This window comes from Mandrillus leucophaeus, unplaced genomic scaffold, assembly GCF_000951045.1.
Source record: "Mandrillus leucophaeus isolate KB7577 unplaced genomic scaffold, Mleu.le_1.0 Scaffold1745, whole genome shotgun sequence".
Classification (NCBI taxonomy): Eukaryota; Metazoa; Chordata; class Mammalia; order Primates; family Cercopithecidae; genus Mandrillus; species Mandrillus leucophaeus.
In genome coordinates, this window is record NW_012101749.1 from 95,748 (window position 1) to 107,524 (window position 11,777).

Below are 11,777 nucleotides of genomic sequence, written 5' to 3' on the forward strand. Positions count from 1 at the left end.
TTTCTGTTTAGGGATGGGATGGGAAGGTCTGCACAGCTGATACTTCCAGATGTGGAACCCAAACACAGGCAGCTCCTGACAGTTTACCAGCCTGGGCTAAACTCCAGTAGCACCAGGGCCGGCATGCTCAGTGGAAGGTGATAAAGGAACCACACTGCAGACCTGTAGGGCTCTGGTCAGAGCGGGGTCTCAGCACACAGGTTTGGGCTCCTTTTTCAGTCTCTGCTCCCCAGCTAGAAATGTGTATGGGGCAGGGAAAGAGAGAAAGCCATACTTAAAACTGAAGGGGACTGCCAAGTGAAAGAAGCTGATCTTGAAAAGGCATAAGCTGTGTGATTCTAACCGCATGACATTCAGCAAAAGGCAAAACTAGAGAGACAACAGTAGATCCGTGGTTGCCAGGGGCTGGGGGAGGCGGGGGAGATGACTAGGTGGGGCACAGGGGATTTTTAGGGAGTGAAACTATTATTCTGTATGATTCTGTAATGGTGGGTAGGTATATGTCATCACACATTTTGTGAAAACCCAGAAAATGTACAACACAAAGAGTGAATCTTAATGTAAACTATGGACTTTACTTAATAATAATGTGTCTGCATCGGCTCATCAATTGTAACAGATATACTGCACCAACATAAGATGTTAATAATAGGGGACCCTGGTGGGGTTAAGTGATTTGGGGAAATTGGAGCGACAAGTCTGTATATGACTTTTTCGCTTAATTTTTCCTATAAACCTGAAATTGTTTTTTAAAAGGGCTATTAATTAAAAGCAAAACAAAGCAAAACAAAACTGGAGCTGGAGGCTTGGGCTCTTCTCCCAGCTCCCTGAGAGGCTTACATGTGGGGTTTGGGATTCGCCTGTGTAATTTCTTAGGCACATCTGTCCACCTTTGGTGTCAGCACAAGACCTCTTGGGATCTTTATCCCTATTTTTGTTTTTTCTCAGCTTCTAAATCTAGAACCACGTCAGAAGTGACTGAGATACAATTTAAGTCAGATCTGTCCCCCTCTGGGTGAGCATCCAAATGTGTGGTTCCTTACTTCCATGGCCTGTCAACTCTCCAATGGCCTGTCAACTCTCCAATGGCAGAGACCATGTCTGTCACCTGTGTGCTTGGCACAGGGCCAGCCCTACCAGGCTCTCTGGTGTGTGGGGAACTAAACTGTTTTAAAATTCACCCCCTGTACTTGGCTTGTGGTTCCAAAACCAGATTCAACAGAAGTCCGATTCAACTTAGGTTGCTAAGGGAGGACAGCGGCAAAGTGGATGGCCCAGGCACACTCAGGAAATCCCAGATGAACAACAGGACTGCAAACTGCTGGTGGTATAAGAGTGTAAGCTGGGCCCCCTTGCATCTCCTAGCCAGGCCTAGCACAGTGCTGTGCACAAAGCAGATGTTCAACAGATTCCTCTTAAGTGAATGATAAGGAAGGCAGACAGGGCATCCATGCTTACATTCACCGACATGGAGCAACCGGTACACCCATGGACATTCCTGAGAGCAGTTACCTTGAGGAAGAGAAAAGAAACTGGGCTCTTTCTGTTGCAGCCTTGCACACTGCTTCCTAGCTTCTCTGAAACAGATGCTCTAACATTAGCATTCTCAGGACATCTCTCCTATTTCCCCCCATATACATATACTCCAGAACGCATTTTCTTACATAAATCTATATGTAATTATTTCATTTTATTTGAAACTCCTATTACATCCCTTTTGAGATTCAGTAGAGGCCTGCAAACTAGCAAAAATGAAAAAAAAAATGTGAGCACCACTTACCGACCAGGTTCTATTCTAGGCACTGGGAAGACAGTGAGGAAGAAAACAAAGTCCCTGATTCCACTGATCTTCAGTCTAGAGGGGAAGCTGGCAATAACCAAAAGAACAAATGAACATGAGCCAGGAGGTGATAACATGGAGGGAAAGAAATTAGGTTGAAGGGAGAGAGAATGATGGTGGGAGTGCTGTTTAATAAAGTGTGGTCAGGTTCAGGTGACCATGAAGCAAGTGGCCTGAATGAAATGAGGGAGGGTGCTGTGCAGGCATCTGGGGAGAAGCCTTCCAGGTAGTGGGCAAATGCAAGCCCAAAGCCCCTGGGAGGAGGTTGCCCAGCCAGTGTGAGGAGCAATGAGGAGGCTGACATGGCTGTGTGAGTAGGCAAGGGGGGAAGGGAGGCCTCTGAGGGAAGGGGTGAGGTGAGGACCCCTGAGAGGGAAGGAGTGAGGTGTTTGGATATTTTCTCTGAATCAAACAGGAAGCCATGGAAGTTCTGAACAGAGAAGTGACCTTGTCTAGCTTTTGTTTCAAAAGTGTGACACTGATTTTTCTATGAAGAATGGGTGGAAGCAGAGAGAACACTTAGGAAGCTTATTTTGAGAATCCAAGTCAGAAACGTTGATAGAAGACAGGGCGGTGAGCAGGTACAGAATTCAGGAAACATTCTGAAGGTAAGGTCAATATTATTGGCCAATTTAAAGGAGCGTGAGAGAAAGAACAGAGTCAAGGATGGCTCCAAGATTTGCACACCTGATAGAATGGGATACACTGAGTTGGGGAAGAAGTGGAGGGGAAGGCTTGGGGGGTTTATCTACCCAGTGACCAGGACCAAGGACTGGCATCAAATGGTGCACCTGAGGCAGGGCCTTGCCCCTCCACGTGCTCCTCTATCTCTCCATCCTCACATTTCTTTCTCTCTGTAAACCTTGAGCCAGTGAGGACTCTATCAGTGGGCTCTCCCACCTGCTTATTCTTCTAGTTGCCCAATCCTTGCAGCAACCCTCCTTCCACTCTGTTCCTCTTTCCTTCCCTAATAATAACAGCCACCTTCTATGGGTTTCTCCCAATGCATTTTATGTGCTTTATGTGAATTATCTTGCCTCTCCTTTGCAATAACCCTAAGAAACTGGTTCTCAGAGTCTATGTAATTTGCCTAGGGTCACATACCTATCGACTGGCAAAGCCAGAATTGAAATCCAGGCTTGTCTGGTTCCAAAGCCTCCCCTCAACCAGGATGCTGCGCAATCTCAAACCTGGAAGTGGCTCCAGAAATATGGCTCCTTCCTGCAACACAGCCATCTTTCCCAGCACGTCACCCTTCTTGTAAAATTCATTCCTGACTTCTGTTCTCTCAGATGGGAACTCCAGAAACTCCACAGATGCCTTCTGTTCCTTCCTCTCTCAAAAAAGAATGTTAACCAGAATTATTTAGCCATGAGTCCTCTTCCTCTCTCAATTCCCCCTGGACCTGAGAACCTTCATTGTCTGGTCCCACAAGGCCGGGAAAGGCAGCTTGTCTGGAGGGATCCAGGAGGATCTCTGACAATATGACCAAAATGCCTCCAATCCAGACTCCTGCCCTGAGAAATAAAAACAGAACCACAGAAGCAGATGAATCCCTTGTGCCCAGACTCTAACCTCTGGCCAGTTCCCTGTTATTTCTCATCTCCTAACTCATCTTGGGTAAGCACAGAGGCCAACGGCCTTGGGCTTCTGAGGTGAGAAGGCACTTCTCACATTTACAGGAACACTTCTCCCATTTCACTGCTTCCTCATAATGTCAGCGCATAAAGACAGGGAAATAAACACTGAGTTTTCATGACCTCATCTTCATTACCCAAGTAGCTGGTCACATAATTATATCTTAAACCCAGGGGTCCTGTGTGCCCCCAAACCCAGAACACCTTGGCTTCAGGTTTTCCATGTTTGTTACAGAAAAACAAGGAACAAGGGTAACTAACTACATGTCCTCTGCAACCAAATTGCCGTCATTCTCCTAAGCCAGCAGAGAGGTCTGCGTTGCTGTTCTGCAGGTAACTGCCTGTCGAATTCTTTCTGGTGGCTGCTCTATGAGTATTTGCCTGGAAGGTACCATCTTCTGTCAGTTACCTGTCTGTCAAAGCTGCTACTTCCTTCCCCAGGGTGTTTTCTGTACAAGCTGCCACTTCTCCTGACCAGTAAAAAGTATCTACTGGGCCAAATATCTTCTCCCCCTCACCGCACCAAGAGCATGGAGGACCTGCTTGATCAGACTTGCAGAGATCCTAGGAGCAAAAGGATTCATCTGGCAGATGAAGAAGAAGCCAATTCAGACAACATCCCAGGGGAGGGGGGAAAAATCAAGAGACATATTCTGAGATGAAACCTGAGATGGAGGTCGCTTTCACCATTGCCTGCAAAGTTTGCAGCTGTGCCACAAAGCCACTAGCTGCAAAGTCTGACACCAGCTATGCCACAAAGCCATTGGCTGCAAAGTCTGACACTAGCCAAGCCACAAAGCCTGGCTTCTCTTGTGGGGCTGCTGCTGAGCTGTTCGAAATCTCCTAGCTGTAGTCCCAGTTTTAAATTTGAGTCTCTTAATGGCAAGTCTCATAAAGACCTTCACCTACCCCATACACTTTGTTAGCTGTAAAAGAAACAGTTTTCCCAAGCTAGAAGAGCTCTGCTTTGGGAGAAAGCTTGCTTCATTTCTTTTTCACGAAAAACTCGAGTTTTGGACTCAGCAGACCTGCAATGAAATCTTGGCTGTGCCATTTACCAGCTATGAGACTAAAACAAGTCCCTACAATTATTTAAGCTTCAGCTTCCTTATCTGCGGAATAGGACAATAATGCCCATTTTCACAGCACTGCTGGGGGATTGCAGAGATAATGCTTGTAGTGCTTTAACACAAGGCCTGGCACACAGTAAGTGCTCACTAAATGGCAGTGACATTTTCTCCATCGCTGGAAGGGCAGCGGAGGCAGGCAGCTCTGCCTCTTTGGCACTGACAAGCTGACCTCAGTTTGTGTTCCAGGTCCACTGTTAATTCCCTAAGCGATGAGGTGAAAGGCTGCATTGGGAGGTTTGTGTCTCCCATGACAAGTGAGAATAATAATTCTTCCCTCACACGATGAAGGGTACCTGCTGCTTGTGTGTGCTACTTCTCTTGGGAGGGAGGCTCGCCACATAAACACAAGACTTCATTTGTAAAATCCGAAACACAAATTAACCCCATCACAATACCACCTTCAGGCCACCTGTTTAATTCTTTTCACCCACACTGAAGACCTATATGGTGTGTCAGTGACAAAGGGACCGGTTGCCAATGTGAAACCCACCTATAGAAAGCCACCTTGTTGTTCCTCTTTGGGGAGGGAGCTGAGCTCCCCCACCCCCCTTCTCCCATTGTTGAAGACCACCCAGTGAAACTTGCTGGCAAGCTGCCACGGTCCAGACAGGCAAAGCCAGGCCTAACTCCCCAGCCTCCAGCTCTGCAACAGAAGCCTATAGAATGAAAGCACCTGACTGTGGGGCCTTCGCAGATGGCAGACCACCAAAACTCTGAAGGCAGGGTTGCAGGTGATTATTTCAGAGGCCCGTACGTTGGATGATCCATTAGACTGTAACTCTTGCCTGTAATACAGCAAATTCGTATATAACTTGTTCATTACAAAACAACCATTCATAATGACACAGGTAAACAACTGTAAATTTCCACTGTGTTGACTGACTGCATTTTTAAGTCTCTCTCACTTGGGTACAGCTATGTAAGAAGGAAGAGCTCCCCTAACACCACTGTGAAATGATAGTCATAAGACCAAAAACAGAAAGACAGTCAAGTGGGAAAGATGACTTCTGAAATCTTTAAGAGCAGCCTCTGCTTTCATAGAAAAACTAATAAACCCAGAACTCCCCAATTTTCCTCTCCAATTAACTGTCACCCACACCTAATAAACCTGCTAGGATCGTAATATTAGGTAAGCTCAGACTGGTAAAGGCACTTGGCTGGCAGTAATCTGGAAAAATATTGGCAGAGCCAGGGAAGGCGGGGGAGGGCTCTCTTCCAAAGTCCAGTTCCAACCTAGACTTGGTGGTGGGGGCTCCAAGGCCTCCACAACCAGCCAGTTCCACAGGCCCCGCTTTCCTCACCTGTAGCTCCCATCCTGTGTGCTATTTTCCTCTCAGCAGTCAAGGAGGTTTCTGGGCAACTTTCATGTCCTTAAAATAAATGTCCCCTCACTTGGTACCCTGGGAACGATTTCAGAGCCACAGACGGTAGAACAAATGGCAAATGGAATTGAAAGCTAAAAAGCTGAATTCAGGCATGTATTTCTAGGATTCTCAGCTAAAATCTCATGTAGATGAAAATTTTTTAAAATCACACATTTCTCCTTTTCTCCCCAAAAGCTACTCAATAATTGGTTTTAGGAACTTAAGACCCAGATTTCTGAGCTTGCGCAGTTAACGCAGATACCAGGTTTAAACTTTCCAAAAAGTATTAAAAAAAAAAAACTATTCTGAACATGAAATGTTGGGTCTCCAGCATACTTAGGCCTACCATTCACTGAGGAAAATGAGTTTTAAGGAAGCAAATAATGAACAACACGTACAAGGAAAGATAAAAGGACATTTTGGTACTACTGGTCCCATCTCTACTTTTAAGACTTTTCCTGAGATTGCAATTCCTCTCTCTCAAGAAGTCCTCTCCCTCTCCCATCTCCCATCTCTCTCTCTCGCTCTCTCTCTCTTTTTTTTTTTTTTTGAGATAAGGTCTCACTCTGTAGCCCAGGCTGGAGTGCAGTGGCAACATCTCAGCTCACTGCAACTTTGACCTCCTGGGCTCAAGTGATCCTCCCACCTCAGCCTCCCAAGGAGCTGGGATTACAGGCACATGCCACCATGCCCAGCTAATTTTTGTATTTTTTTCTTTTTTTTTTTTTTTTGTAGAGACAGAGTTTTGCTATGTTGCCCAGGCTGGTCTGGAACTCCTGCATTCAAGCAGTCTTCCCACCTTGGCCTCCCAAAGTGTTGGGATTACAGGCATGAGCCACCTCGCCAGGCCAAGAAGTCTTTCTTAATGGACCCATTCCAAGTACTTTAACCCTACAGTTTGCATTGCAGTGCTCTGCAGTTCCCTTTAGGTCAGTAATAGGATTCTGGATGGAGTATGGGCTCTGGTATTAATTCCTGCCAGCCTACGCCTGATGCCAGGCACACAGCAAGCACTCAATAAAAGCTTGTCAAAAGGATGAAGGTGCCAACCTCCACATACTTCATCACCTTCATCTTGTCCAAAACTATCCAAGCTCACTTTGGAGAAGAATAAACATTCCTTTGCTCTACTTTCCACTGCTCAGCTTCCGGTAATTTTTCTTCAACCCTACCCACCCTACCCATATTATACACTTTCCTGTTGCTAACCAGGAGAACGGGTTGAGACTTTCCTCAACATTTTCTCTGGCAACTGAATTAGGTTAACTGTGTCCTTCTGCTCTGATTTCCTCTCACTGCCCAATAATCCCGTCCCAAACATCAAAGGCCTTTTTTGAAGAGAAGGCCAAATTCACTTTAGGAAAAGAGAAATTATTTCCTAACTTTATTTCAGAAGATGGGAAGAAGCACAATCCCGCTGATTTTTGTGAGATAAACATTGCCCAGTACATCAGACCACAAGGCATTTGCTGTGATACCACTGACAGAGACATAAACACATGGCTTTCCTCACCCAAACCTACGCGGGACTTTTTCACAGCAAGCTTGGACTCCAAATCCCATAGTAAACGGTTTGTATCTAACATGTCTGACAGAGCTTGCCGCAGAACAAGGGGGTTCACATAGTCATCACAGGCTTTGACTAAAAGAGCATATGAACCGAATTAGAACTAACCTGAAGTTTAGTCCAGATTCCACTCAAAGTTGAACTTCCAATACTTGAGGATGAGAAAAACCATCTCCAAGTGGTAACACAAAACATGAACAAATGGTTGACCTAATAGGCCAGAGTTATCACACTGAGCAGAGAACCTCACCTACTTCTTCTACTTTCGAGCTGCTACCTTCAGACGGTATAAATGTTGACAAGATTTCATGGGTCGTGGATTCCAGGAAGCTTGTTCTGAAACTGAGGAAAAAGCGAATTATCTCATCTTTTGAACAAAATAAACAGTTCTGAAGTATTTGCTTTTTACAAGGTGCATTGCTATAAACCATAGTAATTCCTTATCAATACATTTTATAAATAGGAAAACAGTAGAAAAGTGATTTTTCTAAGAGCCTAGGCCTCGTGAAACATCCAGCTTCCCGGCTCCTTGCTGAAATGAACAACGGATTAAGAACAGTGATTACACTTTACAAAACCATTACCTTTGTGTTCAGCAGTCCATTTTCATCAATAGTCATCAAATATTTCTTAAGATCACATTATAAACAGGCCTCATACAAAATTAGTCAGGCTTACATGGAAGGGATTTGGGGTGATAAGACAGAGGCAAGGAAAGAACTCAGCAAAAATCAAGGGTCAGCTACTAGATTGGAGAAGGTGGCTCCTATTGAAGTAATATTATCATGAGGTAGGACAGAGCTACACAGCAGAGTTTTAAGAAATTAGGATTTTAAACCTAGATTGTTTTAAAGCTGGGTGGTGACTTGATTATAGCACTGGTGGAGAATGGGTGGGATGGTCATAGGTTGGCACTGGGGGGCCGAGCTACGTGCCAGCAACAATTGTCAAGGGCATCAACAAGTGTGGTGGTGGCAGGAATGAAAAAGATGGTGGAGTAATAAAAGGAAGGGCAGGAAAGAGCAGGCAAACTTGGGGAAGGTATCTAACTGGGTGGCAGTAGAGATGTAGGAATAGATTAGTTCAGTGGTTTGAGTCAGTGTGAATAGAGTTCACAGGCAGAGCTTAGATTCCAACTCCAGTTTCCTAACCCTCCTAAAGGCAGTGCCATTTGAGATGGATCCTCTAAATCTTCCTTCCTGCGTTCCACCTCCTCTCTATCCATTACCAACCCTGAGGGCTCCAATGAAGCAAAACCTTCTCTAGGCAAGCTTTTCATAAACATGGGTTTATAGATTAAAAACAAACACCCTCTCCCATCCCACCCCCTAACCCCAAATATTTGAGTCAACCTCATAAATTATGAAAATGTTACATGTTAAGGCTCCATGTGGGAGCACACTTAGGATTTGGGTCTTTCCGACCAACAGCAAAGGAGCTGGCTACATCTGTTCTCTGAGAGTCTATAGTCAAAAATGTAGAGACACTTCAGGGCTGTCTGACAACAGAAGTTTATACTCTTATCACAACTATGTAAAAAGTATGTACGCACATGATGAGCAACACAAGTCCATGGGATTGTGGATAATTTTAAAAACATTTTCTTAATTAGAAGTAGATGCTCGTGCAATAAATAAAAACTGAGGAGGAACCATCCTTTGACTAAGAAAACTTACTCTCCTGGGACAAGGAAGCTTTCAGCCTGGTGCCTGATGCACTAAAAATGTTTGCTGAATTGAATTATGGACATGACAAGAAGTTACGTATGTTAAGAGTAAATAGATTTTTCTAAATGGAACATACTATTTTCTTTCCTCTCCCTCCCAAATTTCAATTCTTTTCTCCTGTCCCATATTTTCCCAGAGAGCAAGAGGGCTTAGAGTTTGGAGGAAAGAAAGCAACTTCCAAATATATAATATCTTTCGGTGCCAAGTTAATATTTTCTTATTCAGAGGCCACAAGGTATTGGACAGCAATTATTTTGTGCACCTGAGTTTTCTGTTGTAGTTTGAAAGACACAGAGATAAACCCTAATTCATTAACCACAGCAGCGGCTTTGCCGAAATTTGAACCCAGACCCCCTAGGGCACATGGAACACTGTGACACATCAGGCTCACTTCTTGCCCTCCTTTTTCAAACTGTGGGGGGTCCATGTGAAAGTCAACTGAATTATTTCATGGGTAAAATCTCTTATTCATTCTTAGGGCATGGAAACCATGTTGTTGAAGAGAGCTGGGATCCCAAACACTTGAAAAAGCACTTCAAAGAAAGGAAAATCTCTGGACCCATTTGGAGGGTGGAAAGGAACATAAATCACACTGCTTATCATGAGCTGGCTCACCAATTAACAGCTAAGCAGAGTCCTCTCTGTTTTTTCCCCACACCCTCCCTCTCCAGTTGTAGTCAAAGAACCAGCCATCCCGGCTTCTAGCAACCACTTTTCCCAAGTAAAGCCAGTGGCCTATGGTGTGGGGGACAATTGCTCCCTAGCGAATGTCTCTTGCAGTGATGCCCTTCTGAAGTATCTCCATAAAGGACAAAAGAGACAGTGTCTGAGGTCTCAATTTTCAGGCTTCATAGGTGTGGAGACACCCTCCAGCCTCCCGATAAGGGCCAAATTCTGAGTGATAAACCTATACAGGGGAGGGCAGTGTCAGCAAAGTGGCCCAATGAGGCAACTCTTTTTTCTTTCACTTTACCTCTTTGCATAAACTCATTTGAAAAACTCATATAGCAGGAAAATAGTAACTCCGCTGCTGTTTCTACCCGGCCTCTGTCCCACTGACCCCAAGGTGCTTCCAGATTACCACGAGAAGCTTCTGGGTCTCAATTACAAGACCATTAAAAAGTACCAATTATAAGACCTCAGAAATGTTTCTGGGAAACCTGTTACACACCTCGGAATGGCTAACCTCTTGCCTCAGATTTACTTTAAGTTCAGAAAACAGGTCACCCAGATGTATGGGCATCCTAGCCCCCACACGCAGCCCAACAAGACTGTGGTTTAATATTTTCCATGCTGCCCTTGAGAAAACGAAGATTGATTTATTGGCTGTAACCAAAGGGACGGAAAAAAACCATCAGAGAGCTGGGCTGCCTGTTTAGGCCCCAGTCGTGGAATAAATCAGAAATGTTTGCACACTGAAGAAGCTTTAAAATGACATTCATCCAATGGTCAATGTGTACAGAATTCTGGACAACAAAGAACTAGGTGGCAAATGTGTGCTGGGCACAGTGCATCTGCAGGTGGCACAAGGGCCTGAAACCAAAATATAATCTTCACTCAGTCCACTCAAAGAGGTAACTCCGGGTCAAAAACTTATGCGAACCCATTTGAACTTGCAGAGAAGGGATGCGGGAAGCAGCAGAACACCCCACCACACCCGAAAAGTGCCTGTTTAGGATTGCTGGTGTGTGGTTTCGGTATTCTTAGCTCTACTGCCACATCTCTGGAGGAGCACAACTCTGTTCCAAGCAACTCTGGCACTGCCACCCCCATCCCCAAAACAAAACTCAGCCAAACAAATCCCCAAGCCTCCATTAACTCCTTCAGGTCCACCTGCTTCCCATCCCTCAGCATTCTCCCATCACCTGGAAAAGCAAATTAATACTGAGCATCCTGAAAGTCAAGCAGGCCCTTCCATACTCCTGAAGAAAATTCTTCCTGGGTTCCCTGCCCTCCCCACAGCCCCGTTCCACTGGTTCCAGAGATTCATTTCCCACACCTTCTCACAGTTACATCAACAAAAACTCCAAGATCACAACCCCAGGAGGACGCTGCTGGCGCGAACACACACGCGCGCGCTCACACTCACATACACGCACACACGAACTCACACACACCTCTCACCATTGCCCCAGCCCCTCACACACCTCGGGCCACTCGGCTTCAGGCTCGCCCTTCTGCGCCAACAGCTAGGGATGCTTCCCTCAGTCCGCTGAGTCCCTCATTTTAGTGTTTTTCCTTTAGAAGACGCCAACTATGAGAAACCCTCACCCTCCGAAGAGGCCGAGTGCGTGTTGAGTGACTGCACGCATTTGCCGCCACGCCTCGGGTTCCCCCCCACGGCCTGGCGCATGGGGCCCAGGCGCTGGTGTCAACCTTCGGGGGAAGTTTGAGAGGCTGGCCGGGTCCTTCTTCCACCCGAGAAGCTTCCGGGAACCGCGGGGACGAAACCACCATCGCCCGGCCGCACCGTTGCGGCAGGGAACCAGATGCGGCGCCCCTGGGCCCGGCA

The 11,777-nt window shown here is 45.8% G+C and overlaps 1 protein-coding gene across 1 annotated transcript in view; it reads right to left on the reverse strand.

Moving 5' to 3' along the window:
• Positions 1 to 11,777, reverse strand: part of BOC (BOC cell adhesion associated, oncogene regulated) — a 75,992-nt gene that overhangs the window by 63,045 nt on the left and 1,170 nt on the right. Inside the window, exon 2 of the mRNA XM_011977210.1 lies at positions 7,793 to 7,880. The gene's annotated coding sequence lies outside the window, so the exon portion shown is untranslated. The remainder of the gene's footprint in view (positions 1 to 7,792; positions 7,881 to 11,777) is intronic.